Source organism: Dermochelys coriacea, chromosome 4 (genome assembly GCF_009764565.3).
Source record: "Dermochelys coriacea isolate rDerCor1 chromosome 4, rDerCor1.pri.v4, whole genome shotgun sequence".
Taxonomy (NCBI): Eukaryota; Metazoa; Chordata; order Testudines; family Dermochelyidae; genus Dermochelys; species Dermochelys coriacea.
The window spans coordinates 83,243,054-83,261,940 of NC_050071.1; the positions used below are offsets into that span (position 1 = coordinate 83,243,054).

At 40.4% G+C, this 18,887-nt stretch overlaps 1 protein-coding gene across 2 annotated transcripts in view; it reads right to left on the reverse strand.

Annotated features, from left to right (window-relative positions):
- The window catches only part of SORBS2 (sorbin and SH3 domain containing 2), a 272,899-nt gene that overhangs the window by 251,818 nt on the left and 2,194 nt on the right, over nucleotides 1-18,887 (reverse strand). The gene's annotated exons all lie outside the window — the stretch shown is intronic.

The window sequence follows — 18,887 nt, forward strand, 5'->3', positions numbered from 1 at the left end:
CCTGAGGGACTGTCAGGGGGTGGGAGTGTGGATAGCGGTCAGGGGACAGGGAACCGGGGGTTGGATAGGCATGGGGTCTTGGTGAGCTGTCAGGGGGCAGGGGTGTGGACAGGGGTTGGGACAGTCAGGGGACTGGGAGCAGGGGGGTTGAATAGGGGGTAGGGTCCCAGAGGTTGGATGGGGGTGGGGGGTCCCGGGAGGGGGTGGATAGGGGACAAGGAGCAGGGTGAGTTGGATGGGTCGGGAGTTCTAAGGGGGGCGGAAAGTGGGAGGGGGCGGATAGGGGGCAGGAACCAGGCTGTTTTGGGGAGGCACAGCCTTCCCTACCAGGCCCTCCATACAGTTTGGTAACCCCAATGTGGCACTTGGACCCAAAAAGTTTGCCCACCCCTGTGCCAGAGTATGACAGTCTTGCCATACACTGCTCAGACTGTGCCACTTCCTCAGTGGCTGGCATGGGAACCTGGGCCAACCCTCTACTCTGGGTTCCAACTCAGGGACCCTCTAATCCCAGACAGGTCTGCACTGTCTTAAAAATTGCTGCCATTTCCATGAGGCTTTTCGTACACGGTCTCCACTTAGGTTTCCTTCCTTGCCTCTCTAATATCCAGAGAGTGGGTACAGGCTTCCTCATAGCAGCCCCTTTCTGCTGCTAGCTTCCTGGCTTTACCCTAACCCCACCTGTTCATTCTCGGCTGGGCTCCTTCATCATTCAGGGGATTACTTAGGCCACCTGATTCCCCGCAGCTCTGGCCTATCTGGTTAATTGGTCCCTTCTGAGGCTCATTAACCACTCCTAGGCTAGTGTAGGGTGAACACCCCATCACATCAGAGAAGAACAGAACACTCAAATCAAACTTCATCATGTCAACAGGCATACAAATAGGCATATCATCAAAAAGGCATACAAAACATTTGTAACAAAATGCAAAGCTATTTTAAATTAAAGAATTTCCATATTTTGTTACAAGCACAAAGCAATCAGACACTATTTTTTAAGTAGGAACTGGCTCGTTTTCCTTTCATTATTCTTGAATGCAGATTTTTGCTCTTTTTCTTAAAATAGCATGCTGTGATCTCTTTCTCCACATTTCCAGTGTCTGACTTTTACTTTTGGTTCCTAACCACAAAGCATATATCTACAGATATCTATATATCTGTAATTTCCAGCTCAGGTATACATATCTGTGCTAGCACTGATCAAACTATTGTGCTAAAAATAGAAGTGTAGCCTTAGCAGCAATGGCGATGAGAAAGGCTATTTGCTGAAGCAAGTACCTAAAATCCTGGGTGGATTTGTACTTTGGTGACTAGCCCTGTCCCCCTGCCCAGGCCTCAACCACACTTCTATTTTTAACATGCTAGCTCAATTACAGCTAGCATTGCTATTCTACTCAGGCTGGAAATTACACTTCCAGCTCTAGTGTATTGTTGTAGTAGCCAGGCAAGATACTAACAAACCTCAACAGGACTTTATTTTTTAAAGTGGAAGCCTCTTTTCCAAGCTGCTGCTGAATCCTCATTTACCTCTCCCTCAGCCTCTTCAACTCCTCCTGCCTCCTTCCTGTTTCCTGTCCTTTCAGCCAGTGCTCCCAATTCTAATAATTATAAGGAACATCTAAACACCACATCCCTCCTCTCTTAAGAAACTCTCCCAATTACAATAAACATTGTTGTTCTAACTACAGGAACAAACAGTAAACAAGGCACTATACTGTTGACAGAATTATTACAATTAAAAGGCTACAGATACTACATAACATCTCTAGTCCAGACAGGTGGTCGTCTGGGTCTGACAGGCCGTCTCTCAAGCCCCGGTTCCAGTGCAATGTCTTGTCGTGTTGATATTACGGTGAAGTCATCCAATGCAGACTGGGTCTTAATCTCCTCTTGGTGCATAGGTAAGTGCAAGATAAGAAGCATTCCATACCCGCCCATCAGAAAGTCGATAGGTGTAAGGTCCCTTCTTCTCTATGATTTTAAGAGGATCTGTGAATTTATGGTCCCCTTTGCATAAAATTCCAGGTTTTCGTATTCTAACGAAGGAACCACACTCAAACTACTACTCTGAAACCACTCAAACTTTGGTTCCTTAGCACCCCGCCACTTGTCTGTGAAAGCCTTATACTTTGCTTGGTTCTGTTCAACTGTTTTTCTCACATCATCCTCGGTTGGGGCCTCAGGTCATGCCTTTAACAATCCAGCAACGTTCAGTTTAGTATTCATCTGTCTCCCATGCAATAACTCTGCGGGTGATCTTTGCATTGTGGCATGTCATGTAGCCTGGTATGCTTGCAAGAAATCAGTAGTGAAGGTTATCCACAATCGCCTTTCCCATTTAGCTGTTTGCAAACTCTCTCTTAAACTTCTGTTAAACCGTTTGATTTCCCCATTGGCTTGAGGGTAGTATAGAGATGACCTTCTGTGGAAAATGCTCCTCTGTGCTAGAAAACTTTCAAACTCCAGGGAAGTAAATTGACTACCATTATTTGAAACCAGTTCTTTGGGGTCACCTTCCCTGCTAAAAACTGAAGAGAGGAACTTAATTACTGCAGAAGATATTTGCGATGTAAATGCTGCCTTAGGCCATTTACTGAAATAGTCTATTAAGGTGAAGGCATAACAGCAGTCAACTGGAGCAGTATCAAAAGGTCCTACAATGTCAATCGCCACTTTTTTCCATGCAGATTCAGGAAGAGGAACAGGCTGTAATGGAGGACTACATGTCACTGCTGTCTTATCATGCATTTGGCAAGTGACAGAGGATTTTATGAGTGCTTCAGTTTAAGAGTCCATCCCTGGCTACCAATACAGATTCCATAGTCATTTGTTTGGTTCTGACAATTCCTTGATGAGTATCGTGTACCAGGTGTATAAGTTTGACTGTAATTCTTGTGGCACAAGTAGCCGGTGTGTAACTCGTAGCACACAGCCATCGAGCAAAGAAAGTTCATCCCGAACTCTAAAATAAGGCAGCAAAATTGGGTCAAGGTTTTTAGGGTTACTGGGCCATCTCTTTGTCAGAAATTCCCAAAGTTTTGAATTGGACACACTGAACAAGCAGCTTGAAATTGTTCTCTTGTAATTGCAGTAAGAGTGCTTGTAATAAGCGCAACTACTACATCTTCATCCTCTGGTGGACCATCTGGTGAAGGCAAAGACAGGCGAGAAAGGCAATCAGCTACCACATTTTGGTTTCTGGCTTATATTCCAGTTCATAATTGAAAGAGAGTATCTTGCAGACCATCTAGCAAAACGATATCCTGCTCTTCCCAGTCCTTTCGTGGTAAGCAACGTCATCAAAGGGCTGTGGTCTGTGCGTAACTTGACTGTGCGGCCCCACAGGTAAGTTCTCCATTTTTTAGTAGTCCAGACATAAGCAAGTGCTTCTTTTTTGACTAGAATATTTTCTCTCAGCATTACTTAGTGTCCTTGAAGCAAATGCAACCGTCCTCTCTGTGTTGTCCTCATGAAGTTGTGTGAGGACAGCCCCAGGTCCATAATCAGAAGCATCAGTAGTTACAATTGTGGGCAATGCAGGACTGAATAGTGCAAGTACTGGAGTATGTACAAACAAGACTTTCACCGTTTCGAAACTAGCTTGTGCATCCATTGTCCACACTAAGGTTGAACTTCCCCATAGTAATTCTCGTATCAGTTCAATGATAGAAACATAATTAGGAATGAATTTTGCATACCAGGAGGTAAGACCCAAGAAGGAACATAAGGTTTGCAAATCTGTTGGAGGAGGAGCATTTGAAATTGCCAGGATATGAGCCGGATCAGGTTTTAGTCCAGCCTGTGAAATTGTATGCCCCAGAAAGGAGAGTTCAGTTTGTCTAAATTTGCATTTGGAACTATCGAGCTTGAGGCCTGCTTTGCTGATGAAGTTTAGTACAGACTGCAGGTTATTGTCATGCTCCTCAGAAATATTTCCAAACACGATAATATCATCCAAATAGCACTGAATTCCATGTTGAGTCTTCAAAATCAATGACATCATTTTTTGGAAGGCACTTGGGGCTGATGTGAGAACATATAGAACACGTTTAAAACAGAATAGTCCCTCGTGTAATAAATGCTGTGAGGTCTCTGCTATCTTCATGCAACATAACCTGGTAATATGCGCTCTGCAAATCAAGAGCAGAAAACATCTTTGCTCTAGGGAGTTCTGCAAATACTTCTTCTATGTGAGGAAGAGGATGGCTGTCAATCACAATTGCTTTATTTGGCTCCCTTAAGTCCACATGAATGCCTCCACCCTTCTTCTGTGGCCCTATTATAGGTGAAACCCATTCCAAGGAGTTAATCTCTTCAATAATGTCCTCTTTAACAAGTTTTCTAAGTTCCTCTGAAACAGCTTCCCTGACTGAAAACAGTAAGCACCGTAATTTCTGTCGTACAGGCATCACATTATTCTACATTTTAACTTTACGCAGAAACCCATAAGCACAGCCAAGTTTCTCCTCAACCTGGTGTTGGGTCCCAGCTGAAACTGGTGTGTGTACCGCAAGAATGCTTTGCTGAGGAAGATCAATTCGTCCATTAACTACCCTGAGATTTAAAGCAGCCAATAAATCTCTGCCAAGAATAGGAGTGCCTTTGTGGACAATGTAGAACTCTGCAGTTACACAACAATCACCAAAAGTAACTATTGCTGGCAGGCAGCCATGTACTGGAATATGGTTTTTCAAATAGCAGACCAAGTGAAGCTTGGGTTCAGTAAGAGGCACATCTTTAAAGTAATGCAAATAGATGGAATCGGGTAGTATAGATACTGCTGAGCCAGTGTCCAACATTAGCTAAATAGAGTTCTAACTACAGGAACAAACATTGCCTGAGGGTATGGCGGAAATGTTTACCATGCACTTTATTTGTTCTGGAATATGTGCAGTAGTGATTTTGTCCGCGCTCAGCACAGTAACATCCAGTATTGTAACTGCATGCACCTGTTGATTGAACTGGCTACGGCGACATACTTTAGCAAAATGCCCAACCTTTTTTGCAATGATTGCACTGAGCTACTTTTGCCAGACATCCTGTGTAGCTTGCAAGGTGTGTGGGGATCCACAGTGAAAGCACGCTTTTACTGTATTTTGAATTTGCTGATTTGGTGGTTTTTCATTAGTTTTCCTCTTGTAGTTGTTTGTCTGCAGCAATAGTGAACTTTTCTGCAAAGGAGTCACAGCCTGGACTGTGCCTCCTGTATCCATGCTCATTATTTTGGCTTCAGCTGTAGATGACTAAATCTGGATAGCAATGGTTATCACTTTTTCTAATGTAAGTTGTAGTTCTAGAAGTAAACGTTCTCTTACGTGAAGCATGGTTGTTTTCTCAATGGGCTGGTCTTTAATCATCTCATCTGCCATACTCCCAAAGTCACAAGTTACAATCAGACTCCTCAGGGAAGCAATATACTGCATTATAGTCTCCCTTGGTTTCTGCTCATGCTGGCGAAATCTGTAGCCATTAGCTACTACATTCACTTTTGGTACAAAAAAGGTCTTTAATGCAGTGAGTGCAGTCTCATATTTATCATCTGCAAGGGGAAAAGTGTAAAATATACGCTGTCCTTCTGCTCTAAGGCAGTGGATTAGCAGAGCATGCTTTCTTACTTCAGAAATCTCTGTAGCACTGATTTCAAGCAGATAAGTCTCAAACATATGGATCCAGGCAGTAAAAGCAATTGGAGGCTCAACTGGGCTTTGTAAAAAGGGTGCAGGTGGGTTCAGAGGCAGAAGATCCCATCCTCGTCACCAAAATGTTGGAGTAGCCAGGCGAGGTACTAACAAACTTCAACAGGACTTTATTTTTCAATGTGGAAACCTCTTTTCCAAGCTGCTGCTGCACCCTCATTTACCTCTCCCTCAGCCTCTTCAACTCCTCCTGTCCTTTCAGACTCCCAACAGCCAGTGCTCCCAATTCTAATAATTAGAAGCAACATCTAAACACCACATGTACACCTAACACTCTTGTTCAAGCCTTCATCACCTCCTATTTTGACTAAAGTAGTAACGTCTTCTCTGACCTGCCTACATCCACACGGACCCTTGCAATCCATAAAAAAGGCAGCTGCTGAGATATTTCTGTTTGTGGCTTTGACTCTCTCACTCCCTCATCCCTCAATTTTTGAATCCTACCACTGGATTCTTGTTTTCCATCACACTGATTCAAGTTTCTTTTTCTTGCCTCCATGTTTATTTTCTCTTGTGTACTCCCACTCCATCCAGGATGCCAATTTAGAACACCTATTTGTTCACTTCTTCCACAATCATCTCCATCCTTTCTTTCTCACTGCCCTTCATGCATGAAGTGACCTACTTGAACTAATCTACATGGCTATTATCTTCTCCTTAACATTCACTTCTGCTCCCTATAAAAATCAGTAGGGCTGTCAATTAATCACAGTTAACTCACGCAATTAACTAAAAAAAACGAATCACAATTTAAAAAATGTATCGTGATTAACTGCAGTAGTAATCATATTGTTAAACAATAGAATGCCAATTGAAATTTATTAAATATTTGTGGATTTTTTTCTACATTTTCAAATATATAGATTTCAATTACAACATAGAATACAAAGTGTACAGTGCTCACTATATATTATTTTTATTACTAATATCTGCACTGTCAAATGATAAACAAAAGAAATAGTATTTTTCAGTTCACCTCATACAAGTACTGTAGTGCAATCTCTTTATCGTGAAAGTACAACTTCCAAACATAGATTTTTTAATTACATAACTGCACACAAAAAAAATCAAAACTATGTAAAACTTTAGAGCCTAAAAGTCCATTCAGTTCTACTTCTTGTTTAGCCAATTGCTAAGACAAACACATTTGTTTACATTTATGGGAGATAATGCTGCCCGCTTCTTATTTACAATGTCACCAGAAAGTGAGAACAGGCATTTACATGGTACTTTTGTAGCCAGCATTGCAAGGTATTTATGTACCAACACATTAAGAATTCGTATGCCCCTTCATGCTTCAGCCACCATTCCAGAGGACATGCTTCCATGCCACTGACACTCGTAGAAAAAAAAAGTGTTAATTAAATTTCTGAATTAACTCCTTGGGGGAGAATTGTATGTCTCCTGCTCTGTTTTATCCGCATTCTGCCATATATTTCACGTTATAGCAGTCTTGGATGATGACCCAGCACACGTTGTTCATTTTAAGAACACTTTCACTGCAGATTTGACAAAACGCAAAGAAGGTACCAATATGAGATTTCTAAAGATAGCTACAACACTCGACTCAAGGTTTAAGAATCTGAAGTGCCTTCCAAAATCTGAGAGGGACGAGGTGAGGACATGCTTCCAGAAGTCTTAAAAGAGTAACACTCCGATGCGCAAACTACAGAACCCGAACCACCAAAAAAGAAAATCAACCTTCTGTTGCTGGCATCTGACTTTCATGATGAAAATGAACATACGTCAGTCCTCACTGCTTTGGATTGTTATCGAGCAGACTCATCATCAGCATGGACAGATGTCCTCTGGAATGATGACTGAAACATGAAGGGACATACGGATCTCCCCAACTAGGAGCTATCACAATACAAATAATAAATAAATAAATAGCAAGACATCTCTTTATTAACTGGAATACAAACTCATAGCACTCGAATCTGTACAGTGAATCATAGAATCATAGAATCATAGAATATCAGGGTTGGAAGGGACCCCAGAAGGTCATCTAGTCCAACCCCCTGCTCAAAGCAGGACCAAGTCCCAGTTAAATCATCCTAGCCAGGGCTTTGTCAAGCCTGACCTTAAAAACCTCTAAGGAAGGAGATTCTACCACCTCCCTAGGTAACGCATTCCAGTGTTTCACCACCCTCTTAGTGAAAAAGTTTTTCCTAATATCCAATCTAAACCTCCCCCATTGCAACTTGAGGCCATTACTCCTCGTTCTGTCATCTGCTACCATTGAGAACAGTCTAGAGCCATCCTCTTTGAAACCCCCTTTCAGGTAGTTGAAAGCAGCTATCAAATCCCCCCTCATTCTTCTCTTCTGCAGACTAAACAATCCCAGCTCCCTCAGCCTCTCCTCATAAGTCATGTGCTCTAGACCCCTAATCATTTTTGTTGCCCTTCGCTGTACTCTTTCCAATTTCTCCACATCCTTCTTGTAGTGTGGGGCCCAAAACTGGACACAGTACTCCAGATGAGGCCTCACCAGTGTCGAATAGAGGGGAACGATCACGTCCCTCGATCTGCTCGCTATGCCCCTACTTATACATCCCAAAATGCCATTGGCCTTCTTGGCAACAAGGGCACACTGCTGACTCATATCCAGCTTCTCGTCCACTGTCACCCCTAGGTCCTTTTCCGCAGAACTGCTGCCGAGCCATTCGGTCCCTAGTCTGTAGCGGTGCATTGGATTCTTCCATCCTAAGTGCAGGACCCTGCACTTATCCTTATTGAACCTCATTAGATTTCTTTTGGCCCAATCTTCCAATTTGTCTAGGTCCTTCTGTATCCTATCCCTCCCCTCCAGCGTATCTACCACTCCTCCCAGTTTAGTATCATCCGCAAATTTGCTGAGAGTGCAATCCACACCATCCTCCAGATCATTTATGAAGATATTGAACAAAACGGGCCCCAGGACCGACCCCTGGGGCACTCCACTTGACACCGGCTGCCAACTAGACATGGAGCCATTGATCACTACCCGTTGAGCCCGACAATCTAGCCAGCTTTCTACCCACCTTATAGTGCATTCATCCAGCCCATACTTCCTTAACTTGCTGACAAGAATGCTGTGGGAGACCGTGTCAAAAGCTTTGCTAAAGTCAAGAAACAATACATCCACTGCTTTCCCTTCATCCACAGAACCAGTAATCTCATCATAAAAGGCGATTAGATTAGTCAGGCATGACCTTCCCTTGGTGAATCCATGCTGACTGTTCCTGATCACTTTCCTCTCCTCTAAGTGCTTCAGGATTGATTCTTTGAGGACCTGCTCCATGATTTTTCCAGGGACTGAGGTGAGGCTGACCGGCCTGTAGTTCCCAGGATCCTCCTTCTTCCCTTTTTTAAAGATGGGCACTACATTAGCCTTTTTCCAGTCATCCGGGACTTCCCCCGTTCGCCACGAGTTTTCAAAGATAATGGCCAAGGGCTCTGCAATCACAGCCGCCAATTCCCTCAGCACTCTCGGATGCAATTCGTCCGGCCCCATGGACTTGTGCACGTCCAGCTTTTCTAAATAGTCCCTAACCACCTCTATCTCTACAGAGGGCTGGCCATCTCTTCCCCATTTTGTGATGCCCAGCACAGCAGTCTGGGAGCTGACCTTGTTAGTGAAAACAGAGGCAAAAAAAAGCATTGAGTACATTAGCTTTTTCCACATCCTCTGTCACTAGCTTGCCTCCCTCATTCAGTAAGGGGCCCACACTTTCCTTGGCTTTCTTCTTGTTGCCAACATACCTGAAGAAACCCTTCTTGTTACTCTTGACATCTCTTGCTATGTGGTATGTTTTAAGATGACCGATGATTAGTTTACATATTGACAAATGAAATGTATTTAAAATTATTGAAATATTAAGTACTAGAAACAGTAGCCAATGAATTACACCACGGATTAGTTTGGGTGAGTGTCTTTACAACCAGTTTAGTGCTACAGTCATGAGAATTCTACTGTATTTTACAGCTGTTAAGTTGGTAGCATTTTCCTAACATTTCACTACACTAACAGCGTCTCTCACTGGTATGTGTTCACTAGAACAGGTGCAGATCTCCAAAAGAAATTTTTCTTAGGGCTAATAGTTTTGAGAGTACAATATGTGTCCTGAATCTGGCCTTTGTTCAAATGCAAGGCCATAAGCCAGCTAGTAAATTCATCTGTGAATCAAATGATATTGTTAAAACAGAGAACGTGTAAATCTGCAGCTATGCAAATGGTAAATTAAAAACCTTTCCTTTGGGCTTGTTTAAAGGCTGGATGGTAATCTGTAGTGCTGATCAGGTTACAAGATATCTGTGTCTGTAAAGTGACCCCTAAAGAAAATACGTCTGTTAAGAAATTCAATTTGCCTGGTTATATGAATGCATATCACAGCAAAGGTCTTAGCTTTAGATCTTATTTTACTGTCAAACTTGTCAACATCTCACTCCATGATTATGCAGTGGCACTGATGGGGCTGATGGAGGCACAAAAGGAACACTCAAGGAAGACAAGGCCATTACGGAGAAGTTAAATGCATTTTTTGCATTGACCTTTGCTGCAGATGATGTGAGGGAAATTCCCACTCCTGAGCCATTCTTTTTGGTGACAAATCTGAGGATTAACAGTCATTAATGTCCCAGATTGAGGTGTTGATAGAGGAAATTTTGCAACAAATTGATAAAAGTAAAGAATAAGATGTCACCAGAATCAGATGATATTCATTCAAGTATTCTGATGGAACTCAAATATGAAATTGCAGAATTACTAACTGTGGTATGTAACCTTTTGCTTAAATCAGCCTCTGTAGCAGAGCTAATGTAATGCCAATTTTTTAAAAAGGCTCCAGAGATGATCCTGGTGATTACAGGACAGGAAGCCTAACTTCAGTGCCATGCAAATTGGTTGAAACTATAGTAAAGAACAGAATCATCAGACATATAGATGAACACAATTTGTTGGGGAAGAATTAACATGGCTTTTTTAAAGGGAAATCATACCTTGACAATCTACTAGAATTATTTGAGGGGGGCAACAAACTTGTGGACAAGAGTGATCCAATGGATATAATGTACTTGGACTTTCAGAAAGCCTTTGATAAGGTCCTTCACCAAAGGCTCTTAAGCAAAGGAAGCAGGCACGGGATAAGAGGGAAGTTGCTCTCATGGATCAGTAACTGGTTAAAAGATAGGAAACAATGGGTAGGAATATACAGTCAGTTTTTAGAATGGAGAGAGGTGAATATGTAGGAGCCGGATTTAATATTTTTACTATAAGAATTAATGTATGATTTGATCATCCTGACAGCCACCCTTTTTGCATAGCAGAAAAGAATGACCTTCTGGGACATTGGTAGAAACGCATCTGACAGATTGCCAGTGTTTGTACTGATGTTAAGGCAGGGACAGACCAGAACAAGCCTTATGACTGATTATGGTCACCTTTGTTTTAGGATAAGATTTCATTACAGTATTTGCTATAAGGTCTTGCTTCTTGTATGCACTGCAAACTAAGTTGGATAAGGTTCTTTTGTAATTAATCCCTTTTGTAACCATATAATCCTTTCCAAAATGTTATCCTGTCTGAAGGTCTCTGTAAAACACTATTTGTGTGAATGAGGAATGTATGCATCAGGAAAAGATAACGTGTGAAGGTCATTGTTATAGTCAGATGGTCAAGGAAGAAGGAGTGAAGAGACTTCACAACACCAGAGAACCATCAGCACATCCATGATTGAGGAAGGGCAGATTGATGACCCTGAGATGGAGGCTGGCACCCGTAAAGACAAGCCAATTGATTAAATCAAAACCAGGACAAGATGACCCTCTCGGAGGTGTTTTGGAATGTTAACACCAAAAGATAACCCCAATTAAGAAGTAACCGGTCACAAATTGATACAGCAAAATCCATAGATTCCAACAGAGAAAAAAGACTATAAGAACAGGGTGGCTGGCCATGGGACTTTGGGTTCGTTTTGCCACAACTCCAAGAACATCAGATCGTGACTGACAGAGCCCGGCTCCCCTCTGTGACCAATCTGGCTGATCCATTCAATCAACTAGATTGATCCATTCTCTGGACTGGTAACTATAAACATCGACTGGCAGGACTCTGTGTGTGTGTGTGTGTGTGTGTGACTGAAAAGCATATGCTAACTGCTGTATTCTCAATAAATGCGGCGTATTGCTTTTTTCCCTGAAAAAGATCTTATGTGCTTCTTATAAGCATAACAAATAGTGGGGTCCCCCGAGGATCTGCACTGGGACCAATGCTGTTCAACATATACATAAATGATCCGGAAAACAGGTAAACGGTGAGGTGTCAAAGTTTGCAGAAGATACAAAATTATTCAACATAGTTAAGTCCAAAGCAGACTGAAGAGATACAAAGGAATCTCACAAAACTGGGTGACAGGGCAACAAAATGGTAGATGAAATTCAGTGTTGACACATGCAAAGTAATGCACATCGTAAAATATAATCCCAACTATTAATATAAAATGATGGGCTCAAAAATTAGCTGTTACCATTCAGAAAAGAGATCTTGGAGTCATTGTGGCTTGTTCTCTGAAAACATTTGTTCAATGTGCGGCAATCAAAAAAGCTAACGATGTTAGGAAACATTTGGAAAGGGAAAAATAATAAAACAGGAAATATAATATGCCACTACATAAATCCATTGTACACCCACACCTTGAATACTGTGTGCAGTCTGGTCATCCCATCTCAAAAGAGAGATATTAAAATTGGAAAAGATACAGAGAAGGGCAATAAAACTGATTGTGGTATGGAACAACTTCCATAAGAGTAGTGATTAAAAAGACTGAGATTTTTCAGCTTGGAAAAGTAATGACTAAGGGGGGATATGATAAGTGTATAAAATCATGAATGATGTAGAGAAAGTGAACAAGGAAACGTTATTTACCCCTTCACATAACTAAAGAACCAGGGGTCACCTGATCAAATTAATAGGAAATAGGTTTAGAACAAACAAAAGGCAGTATTTCACACAATGCACAATCAATTTGTGGAACTCATTGCCAGGGGATGTTGTGAAGACAGAAAGTATACAGACACTCCCCGGGTTATGCAAGACCCGACTTATGCAAATCCGCACTTACAAAAAAAGTTCCCTAGGCTAGAAATAGGAGGGGAGTTTTTTGGGGGGAGGGGGCAACAGCCGGGTATACGTTTTCGACTTATGTAAAATTCGAGTTTCGCAAGGCATTCCGGAATGGAACTATTGCTTAAGTCGGGGAGTATCTGTAACTGGGCTCAAAAAAGAATTAGATAAATTCATGGAAGATAGATCCATCAACAGTTATTAGCCAAGATGGTCAGGGATGCAACCCCATGCTCTGGGTGTCCCTAAGCCTCTGACTGCCAAATGCTGGGACTGGACAACAGGGGACAGGGATCACTTGATAATTGCCCTGTTCTGATCATTCCCTCTGAAGCATCTGGCATTTGCCACTGCTGGAAGACAGGATCCTGAGCTAGATGGACACTGGTCTGACAAATTATGGCCATTCTTATGTTTACCCTCTCTCTATTTATATTATGCTGTTCACTGTGGAGATGAGTCCTTTTGGAGATCTAATTTCAGAAAGCTCTTAAAACTATTTAAAAATATATATAAGCTACTCTGGTGGTTTCATGGTGTTTTGACAACAAGAAGAGGAAAATAGGAATTGCTGTACCTAATTGGACCCAGGGTCCAGTGTACTTTCTCTGACAATGGACAGTACCAGATGCTTCAGATGGAAGAGCAGAAACAATGTAGTGGACAATTCAGGAATAACCTGGCTATAAAGCAATTTCTTTCAAATTCTCATAAGTTAACAATTGATTTATGACCTGAATCATTATGGTTTTATATCCCTTATTAATTTTATTATAGTTAAGAAACAGTAGATCTCACAATCTATGTAAATGTCTAAGGCTGCAGTTTTCAAAGGTGATTAAGGGGAGTTTGAATTTCAATAGAAGTTAGACACCTAATGCCCTTCCCCCATTTTAGAAATCCTAATTCCACTGATCTCTTGATTTCAATAATATAGTGTGGCAATGAGTTCCATAGGTCAAGGGAAAAAATCTCAGTTTAAAATTTCTTGCCTTTCAGTTTGATTAAATGTCCCCTTGTTCTTATGTCATAAGAAATGATAAATATGAGAGTCCCATTTAACTTCATCCTTCCTGCAGTTGAGTTCCACTGTGCTAGGTTCTGGTATAATTTCTCCCTTGAGTATGTTGAACTTAATCATATTGGGAGCAGTATTACTCAGAAGATCAACTATAATTATTTCTTGAACCAATTCTTCAACATTACTTAGGACTCAGTCAAGACTAGCCTCTGCTGTTGTGCGTTCTAAAACTAACTGTTCCAAGAAGCAATTTTATGGTGTCAAGAAATTGCTTTTCTAAACCTTCTAAACTTTTCTAAGATTCAATTGGTTTATACATGGTTAGCTGTAATCAGCCATTAGTACTGTTTTATTAGACTTAGTTCCTTTTTTAACATCCCTTAATTCAATAGACTCAATATTCTTTTTCTGGTCAGGAGGCCAGTAGAAAAATCTTTACACTATATTTGTACTTGTAGTTCCTGGGATTTGTATTTCTACAGATTCTGCTATCCAGTCCACTCCATTCATGTATTAATCTATATTCATGTATCTCCATTCATGTATTAATCATGGATTCTATAGAATATTTTAAATCTAGTCCTACTACTCCACCATTACACCCTAATCCATCATTCCTGTATACTTTATACTCAAGGATAGCAGTATTCTATTGCTTTATGTCTTTTTACCATGTTTAAGAAATGCCTTTGTCAAGGTCTTCTTCCACAGCTATTCATTTTAGTAAAATCAATGGGAGTCAGGCACCTACTCCATTCAGGTGCTTTTGAAAATACCACCAGGTGCCTAAATACCTTTGAATATCTGACACCAGGTGCATATACATAGACCACTTGACCAGAAGATAAACAGCTGTACATTCTGTACCCTCCTCACCCACTGTTGACATGGATGTAGAAATAAAGGGCTGTGCTACTTAAAAAGGTTGCTGTCTGCTATTTACAGCTTGGGTTACATCAAGATGACATAACAGTCTACAGTGTCTTATCTATGTCTACTAAGCCTATGTTCCATGGAACTTTTCATGTATTTCTACTTGTTCACACTTCTTTCCATGAAAGTGGAATAAATGGCACAGTGCTCTCCCCAGGGGTCCTGCCTGGGATACAGCAGCTTTATGTTCAGTCTGAGGTTAAGTAAAAGCCCTCACCTTCACCCATGGTGAAGACTGCCCAGGAGATACACCAAATAAGGACATTTCACAGCTAGCTTGTCCTTGCCCCTACTTGATCTACTCTGTCCTCCGTATGAGCTGCACTATACATTTTTGAGCCGCCTAATGAGTTACAAGCTGGCTTGCATCCTGAATTTCCACTGCTGGCGTCCCATCACCTAGATTCTGCTGGCAGACCCTGGGCAGGGAATTAGACCTGGTATATATTCAGTGTTTCATTCAAAATTTTGAAACAATAATTGGAAGTGTCCTTGGATTTCCCATCTACTTTGACCTTCAGCCCCAGCTGCTGATTTTCTGTTCGCAGGATTGTAGGCCCAATACATTAATGGATCTTTAGATGTGGATTCGCTTTACGGTTTTATATGCCTACAGGGGTTTGATTCCCTTTATTTTCTGGTACGAACATTGCAGTTATTGATTCTGCTCAGCAGCTACAGCACTTTTTCTTCCCCATAGTTTTCCCCAGGCATATCTGCCTTTTCATGGGGGTACTGGTAAAGTGAAAGGGTATGTTAGAAAATACCACTTGCAACCTAAATAACCTAACCATTGACTGCTGATAAACTATTCCATGTTTTATGGGGCTGATTGATATGATGATATTCCATGTTTTATGGGGCTGATTGATATCCTAATTGCTTTAAAACATCTAACAGTAAAACAAAATTGCTTGTACACCTTCAAGAATAATATTCAAAACATAACAAACATGGTGCCTTATTAAAAATAAAGTTTTCATTATTCCAAGTTAATTCACCGATTTTTTAAAAAAATCATTGTCATCTAATAAAACGATAAACTGACCTAATCAAATCTGTTAGCTAAAATATAACTGAAGATTTTTTTCATTTTTTTGCAAAGTCTTTGAGCTTTGAGGGCCTCAATATCAGAGTTTTAAAAAATGGTTAAGTGCTACAATATTTTGTTTTTAAAGAGAGAATTTTTTTATCCTAAAAGACAGCCTAGAGACCCCATTGGAGACATCAAAACTTAGCTTATAGTCATAGCCAAAACTGAGCTCTTCAAGGGAAGCTTCTTGTTGAGTAAGGATGACGGGGTTTTTAAGGGTGCATGAATCAGAACACTATCCAGACTAAGCTCAGAAAAGATGACAAAATAAACTGATTTAGAATGAGGAGCTGGAAATAACAGAAGAAAAGTCTCTTGCTTTGTTTTTGAATTTCCTGTTTCACAGGAAATTGGCTATGTGTTCTTTGTCATGGCACAACATGTTTGAACAGAAAAATACTATATTTCACAGTCTTAAAATACTGAAAGCAGAGTTTTACTGTAGTTCAAGAACCGTGTCATTTAAAAATGTTGTTTCCATTCAAAACATTCTTTGCTAGCCCACCTCAGGACTCTTTTTAAGTGGTTGCTTCTCTTTACTCTCACCTTATAGTCCTCTCCCATTCTCATACTTCATGGAATTTTATATCACATAATTCCTTAGAAACTAAGCTAAGTGCTTTTTAGCATTTTGCTTTATTTTACTTGCAGATAGATTTCTACAATATATTACATTTAAAATCTATAATTTCCAGAACAGAAATAAAGAGAGCAAGACAAACATTTTTGTGGCACGTAGAACTAGCCAACATTTTTAATGCAAAAATTTTTTTGATGAAAAATAGCAGGTTTTGGAAAATGAAAATGGGGAAATATAGATTTTTTTTAAAAAAAAGACCTTTTCCCCTCTCCTTCCCCTTTCCCTTTTCCAGTGACAAAATGGAAAAAGAAAAAAAAAGAGCGAGAAAAAGGGGAAGGAAGCTTTCATGTTTGGGGAGTTTTGAACAAATCAGAACATTTTGAAATTTTTCACAAAAAATGGGAGAAAATGAAAATATTTCACAAAACACTGACTTTTGACCAATTCTAGTGGTGTACTTTTATTATAGCATTTTGAATGGGAAACAATTACAAGTCTAGACGCCATCTGTAGTAAAAATGTGCACTAACGAAGATCTGTAAAAATCTACTACTAAGGTATGTTGCACATATATGTACTATGCTCAACATTCTTATAAAAAATGTAGTAGCTGGCAGTGAGTGTAACGGATGTTAACACAATACCAAGATAATGGCATTGGAAAGGATATCTATACAGAGCAATGCAACAAGATGAAAATATCAGTACTCTCCTTAGACCCAAATGACCACATAAGAAGAGACTCTCAAATCATGCCCCAATCAACGTTTACACTGACAGTCTTACCGGAATAGAAATAGGGCTCAATGATCACATTTGAGACACTTTGCCTATTCAAGAACCCCATCATCACTGGTGTGTCTTATTAAATATCTGTTCTTATTGGCATATTGGACAGGAAGATACTACTAGACTAGGGATGGTGTTGCACAGAAGTTTGCCAGATGTGCTGATTCTATTATAAATGACGTTTGAGACTGATCTGTATGCATGTGCTGTTATCCATCATCATTCATACTGGCACTTTCCTTTGCCCTGTTTGCAAACATACTGTGGTTCACATATCTACACAGTCATTTCTTTATGCTGCGTGTGTACGAGATGCGGTGCATGCATTCCTCACCCACTATATTATGGTATTTCATGGCCCATGTTGCTAGATATTATTGTTCTGGTCAAATCCAATAAGATGTTTTAAAATTGGAAAACACCAAATGATTTCCTTATTTGATTCTGCACTTTCACTTGCCATCCCTGTTTTCCTTTCTTACATTGTTCTTGAACCTGCCACGGCTATGGCATCCTATGTATGGACAAGGGCTTCTGATGTTACGACTCATTTATCTGATTCCATTTTGTGTTACTACACTGTTCATGGCCACACCACTTAATTAATGGGACACATGGGACATGCTGGCTCACTCTGCTAAGAAGAACATCTATAAATTATTGTAGTTTGATATCAGCATATTGGGAAAAGATTATAATTGATGTGATTGACTCCACTGCAGATGAAATATGGTTCCTGTTATTTGACACACAATCTACAGAGATGCAAAATGATTTAAACCTTGAAGTCCTGGCTCCACTGAAGTGAAAGGCAAATCTATTAACTTCAGTGAGGCCAGGATTTCACCCCTAATTCCTATGTGCACTGCTACTGTTTCCCTAAATGTAACATTCAGGTCAAATTGATATAATCTTCATATTCTTTTAAGGAGATTCCTTTCTAGAGACCCATTTTGACAACTAAACTCAACAGTGGCTTTCCTGATTTGATTTTTATACTGAAGATTGAACTCTCCTCATTTTATACCCACACAAAACAGAATTTCGTCCATTTGCATATAATGTTTATTTGCAACTCTTCCCTCTCTTCAATTAAATTCCTCCTGAATAGATACTTCTTCTGCAATGCCTACAAGGCACAAGCTGACTAAGTCATCTACTTATCTATTTCATTTATGCATCTCCTGAGCAAACTACTCATCAATGTCGATAGACAGGGTTGAAAGTCAGTAGGAAGGGATTACACTGGGAACTGGTGTGGGGAAAAGCAAAGCTGGGACCTGATGTGGGGGAAAGACAAGAGGAATAAATTGTCATGGAAAAGAAATTTAGTTTTTTTTTAAAAATCCAACAAATATGTAATTAATCAGACACGTGCCTATCATTACCTAATTGATCACATTTTGTTATATTCTGGCAGTCTTCATTTCTCTTTGTCTTTTTAGATAGTACCTGACTAGAAGAATGTACAGTGTCTGGCTTCATGATCGGAAAGTGCTAGCACCTGCTGGCTGCTATTGTTGTATTTTAAAAATGTTTACATTTTGCATGATTAATTTATCATGACCACCCACATTTTCTTTAGACGCTTACAAAGCATTTTACAATTGTTAAGCTCCACCTACTTTCCACCCCTTATTTACATGGCTGAAGTAATCGTAATCACACACACA